This window comes from Phoenix dactylifera, chromosome 9, assembly GCF_009389715.1.
Source record: "Phoenix dactylifera cultivar Barhee BC4 chromosome 9, palm_55x_up_171113_PBpolish2nd_filt_p, whole genome shotgun sequence".
NCBI lineage: Eukaryota > Viridiplantae > Streptophyta > Magnoliopsida > Arecales > Arecaceae > Phoenix > Phoenix dactylifera.
The window spans coordinates 17,922,894-17,936,908 of record NC_052400.1 but is presented as its reverse complement, the minus strand read 5'-3'; the positions used below and the strand labels follow the sequence as shown (position 1 = coordinate 17,936,908).

General features: G+C 36.7%; 1 long non-coding RNA gene across 5 annotated transcripts; it reads right to left on the bottom strand.

The window, feature by feature from the left end:
* LOC103708524 lies at nucleotides 1-9,437 on the bottom strand. Of its 5 annotated transcripts, none has more exons than XR_005513409.1 (6): nucleotides 9,190-9,437; nucleotides 8,657-8,885; nucleotides 8,211-8,379; nucleotides 3,322-3,983; nucleotides 2,944-3,052; nucleotides 804-2,694 (listed from the first exon to the last, which is right to left on the bottom strand). It is a non-coding gene; the product is annotated as an uncharacterized LOC103708524 (long non-coding RNA). The 5 variants fall into 5 exon arrangements; XR_005513411.1 differs by having other exon boundaries at nucleotides 3,322-3,567; nucleotides 3,633-3,983; nucleotides 8,657-9,369; XR_005513410.1 differs by having other exon boundaries at nucleotides 8,657-8,855; nucleotides 9,190-9,366.
* Nucleotides 9,438-14,015: the final 4,578 nt, after the last annotated feature.

Here is a 14,015-nt window from a genome sequence, read left to right as displayed (position 1 = left end):
AAAAAGTAAACTTTTGGAGATATGTCCCCCACTGTACCAAATAGGACCCTATGCATTTATTTGGAATCCATACTCGATTCAAGAAGGCTATAGATCTCAGTTGAGTCTAAATATGTTCTGAATCTGCAAGCCTCAATACCGGTCCAACTGGTTTTTGCATTTGATCCTTCAAGATCATTTGTCAAAGGAAATCGCTAAATTAAGTCTTGATACTAACTATGATCAATATTTATTGAATGCAGGGTGGTTGCTCCCGTGCTCTTGCATCCAAATTTTCACATGTACCAGTATGCAGGCGGACAGCGGCACTTTGGCACTGGATAAATAGATGGCGATACCAATTTCAGGCAAAAGTGGGCTTGTGATGAGGGTTTAAATAGGAAAACTGCTCCTTTTAGAGGTGCAGGCCGAAGCCATATTATTTCATGCAATGCGCCATTCTTCTGCTATCTTGTGCCTCGTTGCTGATTCGTTTCGGTTCGCAGTGATGCCCGGATCATTCATCTGCCTGAGTTGACCCCTATTTGCGAGGCTTTATTTTTTTCCTCTTTTTCGACCCACTACTGCAACCTTTGCAGAAGTAAAGAGAGACATGGGATCTGCTGAGAAATTTCATCATATAAAGGGAACACATTTAAGGAACCGCATAAGGAGCAAGCCATGGTGGTCTCAAAAGCAGAGGAAATGGAAAAGACCAAATCTTTCTTTGATCCTTTAACTTTAATCAGCTTTGTTTAAAGCTAGTACTGGAACACCAACTTTAAGACCGGACGGGAATTTCCTACATCCGCTTCATTCTCCCATTAAAGGACGAAGAGAGATCAGCTTGTATTTTATTACTAAGAAATGGCGACCACAAGGTTGTATGCTGTCCCATTAACCACAAGGTCTGTTATACATAAGCAATAACTTTTAATGACGACCAAGTACAAATTTCTATCATTAGTACTAGCATCATTGATAGCAGCTTTCACATAGCAATTGAGAGCTCTACATAAGCTTAGCCTAGTTTAGAAACTCTCATCATTAATATGGATGCCATTGATCCAAAACCATGTAATGTGATTTTTCCTCTTTTTACTAACTATTTTCAATATGCCATACGACAGTGCAACAAATATAACAAATATGACGTCTAAATAGTCAAATTTCTGCTGTATATTAAATAATGGAATTCAATAATGATTGGAGATATTAATATCTGCATCATTAATATCCATTGTATAATAAAAAATAAAATTTAACAATGACCAACAAATTAATGCTAACATCCATACAACGAATAGAGACCTCTACAGAAATTAAGCCACCAAGTATAAATTCTCATTATTAATACTGACATCCAAAGTATGCTGCCTCGGTATCGAATCCTATAGTGATGCCATTCTATTACTATGCCGGTACACCCAGTGTAGAGCTAATTCAGTATACCGACACTTGGTACACCTCTTGTATCGCATACTGGTTCGGTATCCCTTCTATATCGTATACCGATAGCGTCAATATGCATTGATACCAACCGGTACGACAAACTTTGTCGTCATCATTGATATCAGTGTCCATATGGCAAATGAAGAACTCTACATAAGCAAGCTTTTATGTAAATACTCTCGTCATTAATTCTGGTGTCTTTAATTCTGGCGTCATATAATGAGTACAATTTTTTTAATTTTTTTATCTATTCTTGAAAATATAATAATATAATATAGTATATTATAATAAATAAAAGGCTTCAATGTCGCATAGTAAGTAATAATTTTTAGTGATAGATAAGTACACTAATATCATCATCATTAATATTCATTGCATATTAAGTAATGAACTTTAATAATGGCTAGCATATTAATATTAACATCATTAATACGGGAGTCTACATGATGAAAAAGAACTAAGCCTCCATTATATACATGTAGGATGCATGCACCGTGCATCCATTCATCCATCCATCCACACACACACACACACATATATATATGCGCGTGCGCGCGTGTGAGATTATGTATATATACGCACATGTATATACGCATGTGTGTAAGCAGGTACGTATGCAGCAAATAATTCAAGCTTTGATTGTCCTCATGGAAATATCAACTGTACCCTTGAACTTTATTATATAAATTAGTTTATTTAATCACAAATTAAAGTTGCGTTCTGTTATGCAATTCAGAGGCGAATAATGTCCACCGTTGATAAACAAATGCATGATATTTTTTTATAGTTTAGCATGTTTCATCTGGTTAATAATAGAGTCGTAATTGATGGATGAATTATTTCTACCATAACACATATTAAAGGACCTTTGTTCACAGTCATTGGTAGGGGTAGGCTATGACTCTTAGCTATTTGTAATGACATTTTTTTATTCCGAGCAAGCATTGGCTGGAGACTGGCAAGGACGAAGTATGAGTTTAGAGAGAACAGATAATTATTAGATGGTGGTGGTGAGCAAGACCAACACTTATATAACCAAATAGGACAAATATAGCCAAAAAAGTCAAAGAACGTGACAGTATCAGTTCGTGCCTTCTTGGAGCCATGCCCCTTGCAATGATACTAAGTCCTTGGCCTTCCTACCCATGGTGACATCACCACCCTTGGAATCCATAACTATGGTAATAATGATGTCTTCCCTCCTCTCCCCTCCGATGCTATGTTCCAAATTACCAACACCATTGTTTGATCCATCCATGTCCCCTGTTAAGATTAGGTGAGTCATATATCTTCCCACAGTCGAGCTCAATTTCTTTTTCCTATGTTTTTAATATTCATTATTAATTTGCACAGGTTTTTATGGTGGGATATAATTGGGAATTGTTTATGGCATGGATTTAAGCATCTTTTGGATGAATAAAGTGCTAGTTTTGGTGAAGTTAAACATTGTCTCTGGTCTTGAAATTTAGTTAGAAGTCTAAAAAAATATTAGGCTCTTTAAGGTAAAGCTACCTGTGATTTACCGCCATCTCAGAGACTTTCGGGAATAAACATCTTTCCTTCCTTGGAAGCTTGTACTCGAGTACAAGAAATGGTGTGCTCCAACAAGCCATGCATATACCTGCACATGTAAGGATAAATTAAGTTCTGCAATACTTGTTGGAGAGGTATAAATTCTCCACCGACCAGAATCAGTTCCTCAGTGTATGGAGTCAGCACCATTTCTGTCTAAGCTTGGAAATTAATGCGGCATGAACTTGCGGAAAAAACAACCATACATTGACACCAAAACTTTAGAAAAATAATGCAGGTCTGAAATGTGAATATGAGACTAAGATACCAGCTTAATCAGTAGAGTTTTCAAAGCTAACCAGTTTTCTATTCAACTACCTTGAGTGGATCGTGAATCAGGCAAAACCTTTCGCAGCTTGGAGGGTTCCAGATTCAGTATTTTTTTGTCCATTCCAAAGAATTTGGACTCCATAATTTCCTTGGGCAGGTTCAGAGTCTTGACTTGTCCATAATGCGTGAATCACTATCATACTACACTCAGAATGATCTTCTTCATGCAATCATGTGGAGTTGGCATAACCAAGTTTCAATCAAACAAGCACAGAGGTCGATAACACCCCATGTCTACTATTCCAATAATCAAGACTAGAGCATTATGCATGTCTCAGAAACTGATCAGTGGTGCATACCTGCTGATGCAGCCGAAACTATATGCAGGAAGCCAGTAGCAACAATTACACTGCGCTTTTCACCTACCCTGGACTTGAGCAACCGAGCAGCAACCTTAATTGAATCACTTACAGATGAAATATGACACATAACCAACATTGCTGGGTTGTGATCTGATGATCCTCGTGAATCACTGGGATGACCCTCAAGAGTCTTCCTATCATCAATCATCCCCAATATCCAAAAAAAATCCATTCCTAAATCTAATGTAGTTCTGATCCAGACATCTTTTAATGTCGAAGCTGAAGCGACATGAGATTTTCCTCCTGCAATGCTGACCTCTGTCAACAACCGAATCTCTGGCATTCGACCTGTAAAGAAAAGTAGAGCGGGCATAATCTTAAAAAAAAAAAAAAACCATGTTCACTTGTCATTCTGATTACCTAAGAGATATAGAACCAACCAACTTTCAATTTGTTCTCAATCTCTAATGTCCTTAAATACACACACGAAAGGATGAAGATGAGAATTTTAGCAATTCACTTGTGTTATCATGCTGTCAGTTTGACTTGGTATAACACTTCCTCAGAATAAAAGATAATATTGAAAATTGTTATGTATTATCAGTGAGGAAGTGTGGTTCATATGTTAGATTTAAAATGCATCTGAAAGAAGAATAGAAAATTAAAATACTTGGTTTCACAGCTAAGGCAAAAGAAAAGCACCTAAAGAGAAAAACCATTAGAAAAAGAAAATAATACAATTAAAAAAATAACAAAAAACATCAGCATTGCATCAAAAGAGCAGACAAAAAAGAAAATGTACAATGGATAATACAATATGGGATAGCCTACCAGAAGAGTTCCTGAAAGTTATCTATCATTATGTAGTGAGTCACAGTCTTTTTTTCAGAGTTATGAGAGATTCAACCATACTTCATTCGCTAATAAAAGAAAAATATTCTTTAAATTACCAGATCACCCTAACCTTTATAATTGAAAAAGAAATTAGAAACAAAATGTATATGAAGGATTAACAGAGGAAATTGAAGTTTTTAAAATAATTTTAATGTCAATATTGATGACTTCTCTTTTATGTCTAGAATGAAAGCTCCATCCTATTTCACTTACAAGAAATAAAAGAGCAATTAGAAAATTAGATAGAGTAACATGACTAAGACAACTGAAAAAATTTATGAGCTAGAAATTTACAATATAGAATATAAAGTAGTTTAAGACAAATACATTGTAAAAAGACTAAATAATAAAATATGCCTTGTTTCTATAATCCTATGGATATGCATGTACTGCAAAAATCCTAATAATTTGTGGTCCAAAAGTAGGAGAATATTTAACATGTATATACAAAAGTTTGTGGATCTAAGAAAGGTGAGAAAAAGAAAACAAATAGAGATGAAAGGAGATAAAACAAATATAGAAGAACAAAAAAAAGAAAGATCCTTATTGATTCGTGCTAAAGGTCTACGAAGTCGTTTCTTTTCATTTTACTCTTTCCTTTTGAAAGCCCAAGCTGGCTCGCTCACTCTCTCTGACTCTCCCTCCCCCCCTCCTCTCTCTTCTCTTTCCTTCAATAGTTCCCAAAATTGGTATTGGAAGTCAAACAGGACCCTCTGTGGCAGGCATAAAAGGAATTCTCGATGCTCGGGGGGTCCATGGCCCCTCCCCTGAGATCGACCATTGGATTATATAAATATTTGGGTGGCCAGGAATACCATATTAGCCCCTATTACCAATGTATCTAATGAATTATGGCAAAGAGTATAACAATAATTTTATGAATATTTTGGTTGTGATTATCGAAAAGCTAAACTGGAATGGAGGTCAGATGAACAGTTCTATCATCCTTGGCACTCTCGTCCTGCCTAGACAGCCCACTAAGTGAGCACTTTCTTACGGAACTAGGCACCTGTTTAGGCAATGGGCCGTCACCTCGACCATCCATTTCTATCAAGTGCTCACCCAACCCAGCCCAAATATACAGGACCTGCATGACTCAATGTCCAACCCAGTTGAGCATAGGTTCAGTCAACCCATTAAGCAAAACCTTTTTTTTAAAAAAAAAAAATTGCAGCATTTTTCATTACCTTTTCCCCCATTTTGGAGTTACAATTGATGTTATCAAGAGGATATTTCTCTTCAATATTTGTTGGTGATTCCTCTTTGCAGTTTTTTCAAACAATATGCTATTTCCAGTCGGCAGTTGAAGTCAAAATTTGTGATTTGCATAAAATTGAGTTTATATTTGTTGTTATCTTTATCTGATTGTGCTTCGTAATGATTCTTCCATAGGTCAAGCAGCCTAAGGCAATTTCTTTCTGTTCTCTTTTTTGGGAATATGTTAACTTACTTGTTTTCATTTTCCTATTGCTTCTCTTGTATTGTGCTCTGTTTTCATGTTTTTTATAGTGTATATGATTGATAGCAGTAAAATACCAGCCTTACTACTGTTATCGTAGTATAAACGTCATGTATATCATATATGAACCCATATTCCACATCCAAAAAGAATGTGCTCTACAAGTGGAGCCAAAACAACATTGAAGTTGAATACTTCTATTCCTTAAGATTAGTACAAACAATAGTTTCATGATAGACTTGGAAGTCTTCTTTCTTTTTTTTTTCCTTTATAAAAAAAGGTAGATTTCATGCATTAATTATTATCAATGTACCCTAAAATCACACAATATGGATAGCTTATTGAAACAATGCAAGCTTCGACCAACATTTGAAATACATGAAGAAATTTTTGTATAAAGTCTGTTGCCCTGGTGGTTGCCTAATTGCCATTTCAATTTTATATGCAATCAAAGGGTACATTGCCTAGGGTCTTCTCCTGGGCTATTTGACAACTAGGGTGGCACTATTTTCAATTTGTTCATTTCAAAAATGCCATGCAAATGATGCCTGTCAGTTAGACAAAATGTTTTGCATCAGATCTTGTCTCACTTTTGCAAAATCTAAAACTGCCCGATATCAATGAGATAACCCAGTTTGGACTCATGATAATATGCACCAAACTTTTCGCATAGGATGCAAAGAAGACCACTATAGAACTATTAAAGTCTTATATTGTGACAACTTAAATTTGAAGAACATGAAATAGAAAACTGAATGATATATAAGCTTGCATTTTGGAGCCTGTACCACACAAATTCTATCAGTTTTATATGTTGAAAATACATGCAAGAGAGAACTAGATTAGCATTCGAGAAAAAATTGTGGATTTCAAAGTTTTACATTATGGTGAGTCAGAGACAAGGACCCAGTGAAAAATCTGCCTCCTCCAACTACCCCCCAAAGAGAAAGGGGTTCAGCACAAGACCTTACCAATACATACTTCTCAGGGGTAAAGCAGCCATCAAAAGTCAGGATAAAGCTTCACAAAAGCAGATTTTATTTGATGAGATTGTAGAGAGGTGAAAACTGAATCAGATTTCAGCAGCACTTTATAGGATAAAGGAATAATGATCAGATTAACAAAGTAGGAATGTAGAATTGCTGTATTATCATGAAATATCAATTGGTGTTGGCTTTTACTTAAAAGAGATTCATCCAGATACAGATAAAAGGTATACAACAACCTCAAATAGGACTCTTTGGATTTAGCATGAATCTGCAAGCAAACATTGTGACAGTATGGCTGGCTCTATTCTACTTGCAACTGAAGCATATTTGGACTTGGTTCATAAGTCCTCTTTTTCCTGTTTTTTTTCTTTCTTTGCTTTTTTGAGTACAATGGTTCAAAGGTCCTTCACTAGAGAAGTAAAATGGTGGATATGATATATCAGTGTTATCCCATTATCAATGTTGTAAGCCAATAAAAGTCACCAAAAGAAGGGAAACAGAAAAACAACATTCATGTCTCAAAGGTCAGACTTTAGTCAAATGAAAAAGTCAGCTCTCTTGGTCGAAACGGAGATAAGTCAGGTAAAATACCTTCAAACAGTCCATAAGTCCCCAACCTCTCATTGAAATCTAAGAATTTTAGAATTCCTCTTTCATATTTCCCACCAACTGGCACCAAGAATGACTCTTCTAGCATTCTAGACCAAGTCAAGTACAAAATCTTAATTATATGCAAATGAGAGTTGCTTGGACTAAGAAATAAGACAGGATCAGGATCTTAAGTTTCATATATCACACACATATGCAGACCTGCTTGACCAAAATCTGAAAAATTGACCAAGATCATGATCTTGGTGTATAATTGGATTAGGTCTTAGCTAAGCCTAAGACAACAAATGATCTATTGATGTTCTTAAAGCAAAAGTTGCCTTTGCATACAACAAACAGATAATATATATATATTGGTGTCTATAGTAGATAAAGTAGAGCAGATAATTGTTGGTACGCCCCTTCATGCTGTTGCATTTGTCTCCTGAAAGAAAATTTACTTATGAAGGCAACAAAGACTCAGATATGCTATGTAAATTATGCAGCTGAATTTAGAGCACCAAAGATACACCAGTTATAGGAAGAGCAGTTGTCAACATGAACCCATCAACCCATCCGAAAACATACCCGAAAAAGAGAAGGCAGGGCGTTAAGCCAAAAGATTCAAATTACTCTGAAACCAACCTGTTCATTAGTGGACTGGCTTCAAATTGAATTCCTACACGATCGGGTCAATATGGGCAGGTGGAGAGAGAAAGCAAGGGGGGAGGGCGGCTGCCACCCTCAATCTCCAGAGCCAACAAGCCCTCCTTTGAAACATCTCCTCTTGTTCCTACTCTTCTTGGCTTTGGCCCTATTATTGCCAAAATCATGAAGAAATGGGGTTTAATTTTTATTTATTTTATAAACTAGTATTTAGGACACGCACTGACATGAAAAAGATATATGATCTATAATATCTCGCCATTATACAACTTCTAAAGTAGTATATGAACAAATTCTCTCTTTCTCTCTCGTGATGGGATTCATCTAGTGATGCTTTGATAAAACCATAAACATAAAAAAGATTCAGCAGTCGGTACAGAGAAATAAATCAAAAAAAGAATTCTTTCCCAAAGATTCTTGCACACCTTAAATTGGGCGTGGGGGTTGCCAAGTCGTTGCAGCAGCTGCTTCATCCTCCCAAGATCCAAATCATCATCAGTATCCGTTCCAGTCCCTTTAAGCACACCCAATCGCTCATAATTCTTGAGCTTCTCCATGTAATCCAAGAAATCGCCGAGCTCCGGATCCTCCGACATTGCCGACCGCATCGTCGATCGCAAGAATCTCGCAACCAATCAAGAAACTTCAGTCCCACTATCAGATGGAAACACGGGAAAATCAATCCGGCAAGGCATTGCCTCTCTATTTTCACCGCATCAAAACTAATCACGAAGTTATTATCGAAATCAAAAGAAACCAAAAGTGGCTGTCCCGATCAAGAACTCGAATAGCGGGTTTCTTGGATAATTTAGAAATTTGAATGGCATCCGATGGAGACAATAAAACTCTAGAAGAGACGGGTAAAACAACGATATCCAATAAAAAAAAATTTTATCGAAAAGAAAAAGAATAGAAATTGGGCATCGAATGGAAGAAAGAAAGACAAATACGCGCAAACCTCTTCATCTCCACAACGACTGCTCTCTTACTCCATCATGGAACGCCTTATCGCCTCTCAATTCAGAAACGGAAGAAGATCAAAGATGAGCGAGAGTGGGTTGCAATGAAGGGGCTCTAGCGGGCCTCTCATGGGAATCAAGATTGCTTTCATAACAAATGCGGGTTTTAAATTGACGCGACCCGCTAATGATCTTGGGTGATGGGCCCGATCAACCTGCCGGGCTTGCGAAACGCCAATCGATCCAAGAACCAAGAGCGGGCTGTTCATCTAAGGATTGAGGAATCAGGAGAGTATTAACCGAAACTGGGCCAAGTAGCGTATCCTTCAAGCATCCAGCTGGCTTCGCGTGGTGTGCGTATGCGTGTTGACCAATCTATGGGCCGTCTTGGGTCGTGCAAGCACCGGTCCAATAGTTAAACAACGACCCACCTACGGTTGGAGACAAAATTTGGACCTTCGGATGGGCCTGCTTGACATGCTGGGCTTAGGTTATACCGCCATAGTTGACTGAAAAGCCCAATATATACCCCCTTTTTTTTGGTTAAGGCAGTTAAAGACATATCCATCTAGTATAAGTATATCCAACACAATCAGAGATAGAATGTCCCAAAAATGAACCCTGGATCCTCTTATGTGATGCATCCAAAGTAATCAGCTATGTAAAATGCCATCCAATCGGTAGCTCTATTCATCTCTTTATATATGTGGGTGGCCTAGATGGAGCTGCAGTTACTAACTATCCTCTAAACAGTGAACACCAACGGACTGGTGCTGCCTTGATATCCACCAAATCATCATCGCTCAGTCTCCCTCTAAAATAATATAGCTCACTCGTAAGATTAGCCGTGCATTCCTTATGTTTTTCCATGCCGCTCTTAGCTTTACTTTAGAATAGAAATATCAAAAATTTGACACCACCTGTAGCTACGAACCCGGAATCCTGTCCTCTGATCATAAATCAGGATCGACCTCTCCTACCTCCATCTACTACGCTACTGCCGAAATTTATCTTGAGAAAAGCCATCCGAAGGCGAACAGTAAACATAGAAATTTTCTTATATAAAAATGGGAAAAAGAAAAAGGAGGGAAGACCATGAACTTCTCCTAGCATGTTAGGATGGCCGCTTCAGTTAACCGCGAATAAACTGCCCAAACGAAAGGGAAAGTAGCTACCAGCTTTGACTTGTGAAGCCCATGCCAAAGGTTTGAGACCAATCAGCCATCCAAACATGGAGCTCCACCTCGGATTTCTTCTCAAATGTGGTTGTCAACATTCCCATTTTATTAAAATTTTATGATCTAAAGTTTCCCTAATAGGTAAAGACCTCTCCTACCATGACCGTCTACTTCTCATCAACAACCATTGGTGGAATATTCTTGCAGTTCCTTAATGATGCAATGCCTTCTTTTCCCCGAATCACCCGGCAAGATATGCACCAGAACGACCAGACCTCCGCTTAGCATGATTATGTGAGAAGAGGCCTTCAGGTAAAAGTCAAGATGCAACCAAACTTTGCCAATGCAATAACATTCAGGAGATTTCATTAGGTGCAAGTGGATTGTTCATAGAATGAAGATAGCATTCGTAAAAAAGAGCCAAAGGTGACTTATTTGTACATAGATTACTTGAATATACATCACATGCAAAGAGTCCTATAGTCTAGGGAAACATTATTTACACTATGTAAGAAAGCTTTTTTCACCAAATATCAAGTGTAGCTACCTTGGGGAGTAGGATTACCAAAGTGACAGCGAAACCAATTTATTGGATAAAAAATTCTGATAAGGATACTTTTGTTTTAGAATAACATTATTTGAGCATTCCAAACATTGCCTTATAAGAGTGCAGTTCATTTTCAGTTGTTATAGTTCAAGGTGGCCTGCTACATGGTTAGCTATTCGCTCTACATGGATGGGGGCACCACCCTGATCCCGTATCATTTGTCTTGCTATCTCACTTGCCATAGAAGATAACCTCAATGTGCATTCTTCTAAGTATCTTACGAAGTTGCAACTGAAAAAGATTCGATGGCTAGTCGAACCTTCAATTTGTTTGCTGTTGATGAATTGAGAACTATTGAATACTACTAAAGCAACAAAAAAAATCACATAAAAAAAAGTTAATATGATTGATATGTAACCTTTTGATAATCCAACAACCAAGTGCTTGTATTTAGTACCATACAGTGATTTTGTAAATAGATCAACCAAAAAACTACATATCTAGTAAGAACTTCTTTGCATGAGATTTCTGTATTTCCCCGGAGGCTCAAGCCAAATTAACGGGAAAAGGCCGTGTTTCGATTATGCAGCGGGCCACGTAAGTGGTCCTAGCTGTGTTCAAACCATAGGCTTTGATCCGTGTCTCATGCAAATAAAGTCTCATTTGGTTAGTGGGGAGGGGAGAAAGAAAAATATAGTGACCAAAAAATTGAGGAGTACTTTATATTTAGTTAGAGTTGTCAAATAAGAGAGATAGAAAAGTAGCTTTTCCATAATAATAAGATTCTTATATTTTATGAAAAAGAAAAATCTATATAGACATGAAAAGGTCCAATTTCTACTAGCTGAAAATTAAAAAAAAATTTTCTAGAAGTGCCTTCAAGCTTTTAGATAGAATGAGGTAAACTATTTTTTTTTATCAAGTGCATAACAAGTATTTTATATAACTTTTCTAGAAAAGTAGACGCTCGGCCAAATATAAACCAATCTGTAATGTGATACATTTTTATGGTCAACCAAATATACAAAAACCAATCAAACACACAAAAACTACTTTTTTAGACATCATAAACCCAAGCACTAGTTTTTCAGAACCAAATGAGTCATACTTATTTTCCATTGGATGGATGTAGATAAAAACAAGCCAAACTCATTACTATTTACAGATGAAATAAGCCAAAAGTCTATTATTGTTTGAATTCTTCCAAATAGTAAGCGACAAGGCATCCTATTTTTTATTTAGAAAGAGATAGGACTCATTTTGAGATTGAATATTTGTATGAGATTGAATCTTCTTCCATCTAAATTAATTTTCTACCCCTGATTGGACCGCTATTTAATGATTAGGGCCTAAATATTACTTTACACCATATTCAGATCAATGATTGCAATCTAAATATTGATTAATAGCAGATATTGGAAGGTTAGCCGGTATAGATAGTAATAAATCTTTAAAAAGAATATTTTATGCAAGCCAAATAAAAGATTTTAAAAGGACGCTAATCTTCAATTAAGTACCAAGTTGTAGATTAAGAATTTGGTCAAGAGGCTGAAGTGCTCGATTAATAAACCAAAATTATAGTCAGCCAGTAGGCCAAGTTGTCCTTGATACTTAGTCATTAAACCAAAGTACTCGGCTAGTAGGCCTAAGCATACAACTACCAGGTTGAATACTATTAGAAGAATACCAATCTTGGACCAAGTACTAGAGAAGTAGGTAAAAACACGACCAAAATACTAAGGGTACAAGTCGAAGTATTAGAGTGTAGGTCAAAAAAGTATTAAGGGTGGAGGTCGAAAGACCAAGGATGCAGGCTAAAACATCAAGAGCTATCTATCTAGAATGAGGTTTTTAGTGGAATGCAACCCAAAGAGAGTGGCTGATCGGTAGTTACCACTCCCTAAAATATTGGAGAATAGGTAACACTATGTAGAATATAGGAATAGTTGATGGAAGATAACTACCATGTATGGTACGTAACAGTGGCCCACATGATGCAAACTAGTAATGATGAGTGTCAAAATTAGATAGTAATATTTATCCTAACAATTAATAGGAGCTACTTATAAATATCAAGCTATAGCTATGGAAGGAAAAGCATCAACAAATATTTTTCCTCTTTATCTTTTTATTATCTTTTTATTAGTTTCTAGTCCTCAATAGCTTTGGTAGCATTTTGATAGTTGAAGTTCTTGAAGTTCAATATAATCAAACCTATCTACTGCCCTTCTTTGTTCTGATAATCATGGGTGGCATGCATGCAATTATCCAATTCAATAATGGACATGTTCTTTTTTCCATCCCATCTCGAGAGAAAGGAAACAGTTTTTTTTAAAAAAAGTTGTTGGTTCAATCTATATACGGCTTGTGATGCTTATCCTTTTTCTCCGCAAAAGAAAGCTAATGCTTTTTCTTGTTTTTAAACATAGGTTGGGGAAATGTTAAATTGAACTCGGAATTAGAGACTAGATGAGAACTTTTTGTCAGAAGGTCTTAATATGGACATATGTTTAATCTTATATCGGTTATTTATTGAGTAGATTTTGGGTACTTATACCGGATCAAGAAACCCAAATAATTTATTGCGGCTAGTATTTTTGGGTAAGGCCCTGGGTTATTACAAAGAATATTAAAATGAACTGGCCCATGACCTATGTGGACCAAAAAATGATGCACTATGAGTATATTTGAGCTGATCGTGGTATTAGTGATTGGATTGGAATGGATTTGGATTCTTAACTTGTCGATGACACTAGGGCTTAAACGGGAGAAGTATGCGAGGATCCATATAGGCATGTTTTTAGTTCCATCTTGGTTATTTATTAAATAGATTTTGCGTATTTATATAGAATCAAAAAATTCAAATAATACCATTCGGTTAACTTTTTTGGTCGAGGCCTTGCGTTATATACCATGATTAATTTAACTCGCTCTAACTGGCAAACAACTTACCATTGATAAAGCTCTCGAAGTCAGAGCTGCTTGGGAGGAGGGAGTTTGTTTAGCCAGTACGGTGCTCCCAAGTACCAATCATGGGTTGACCATAATCTCATCTCGCCCGAGCCCTCATTCTCCTACCCATAATATATTGCTTCGTGAT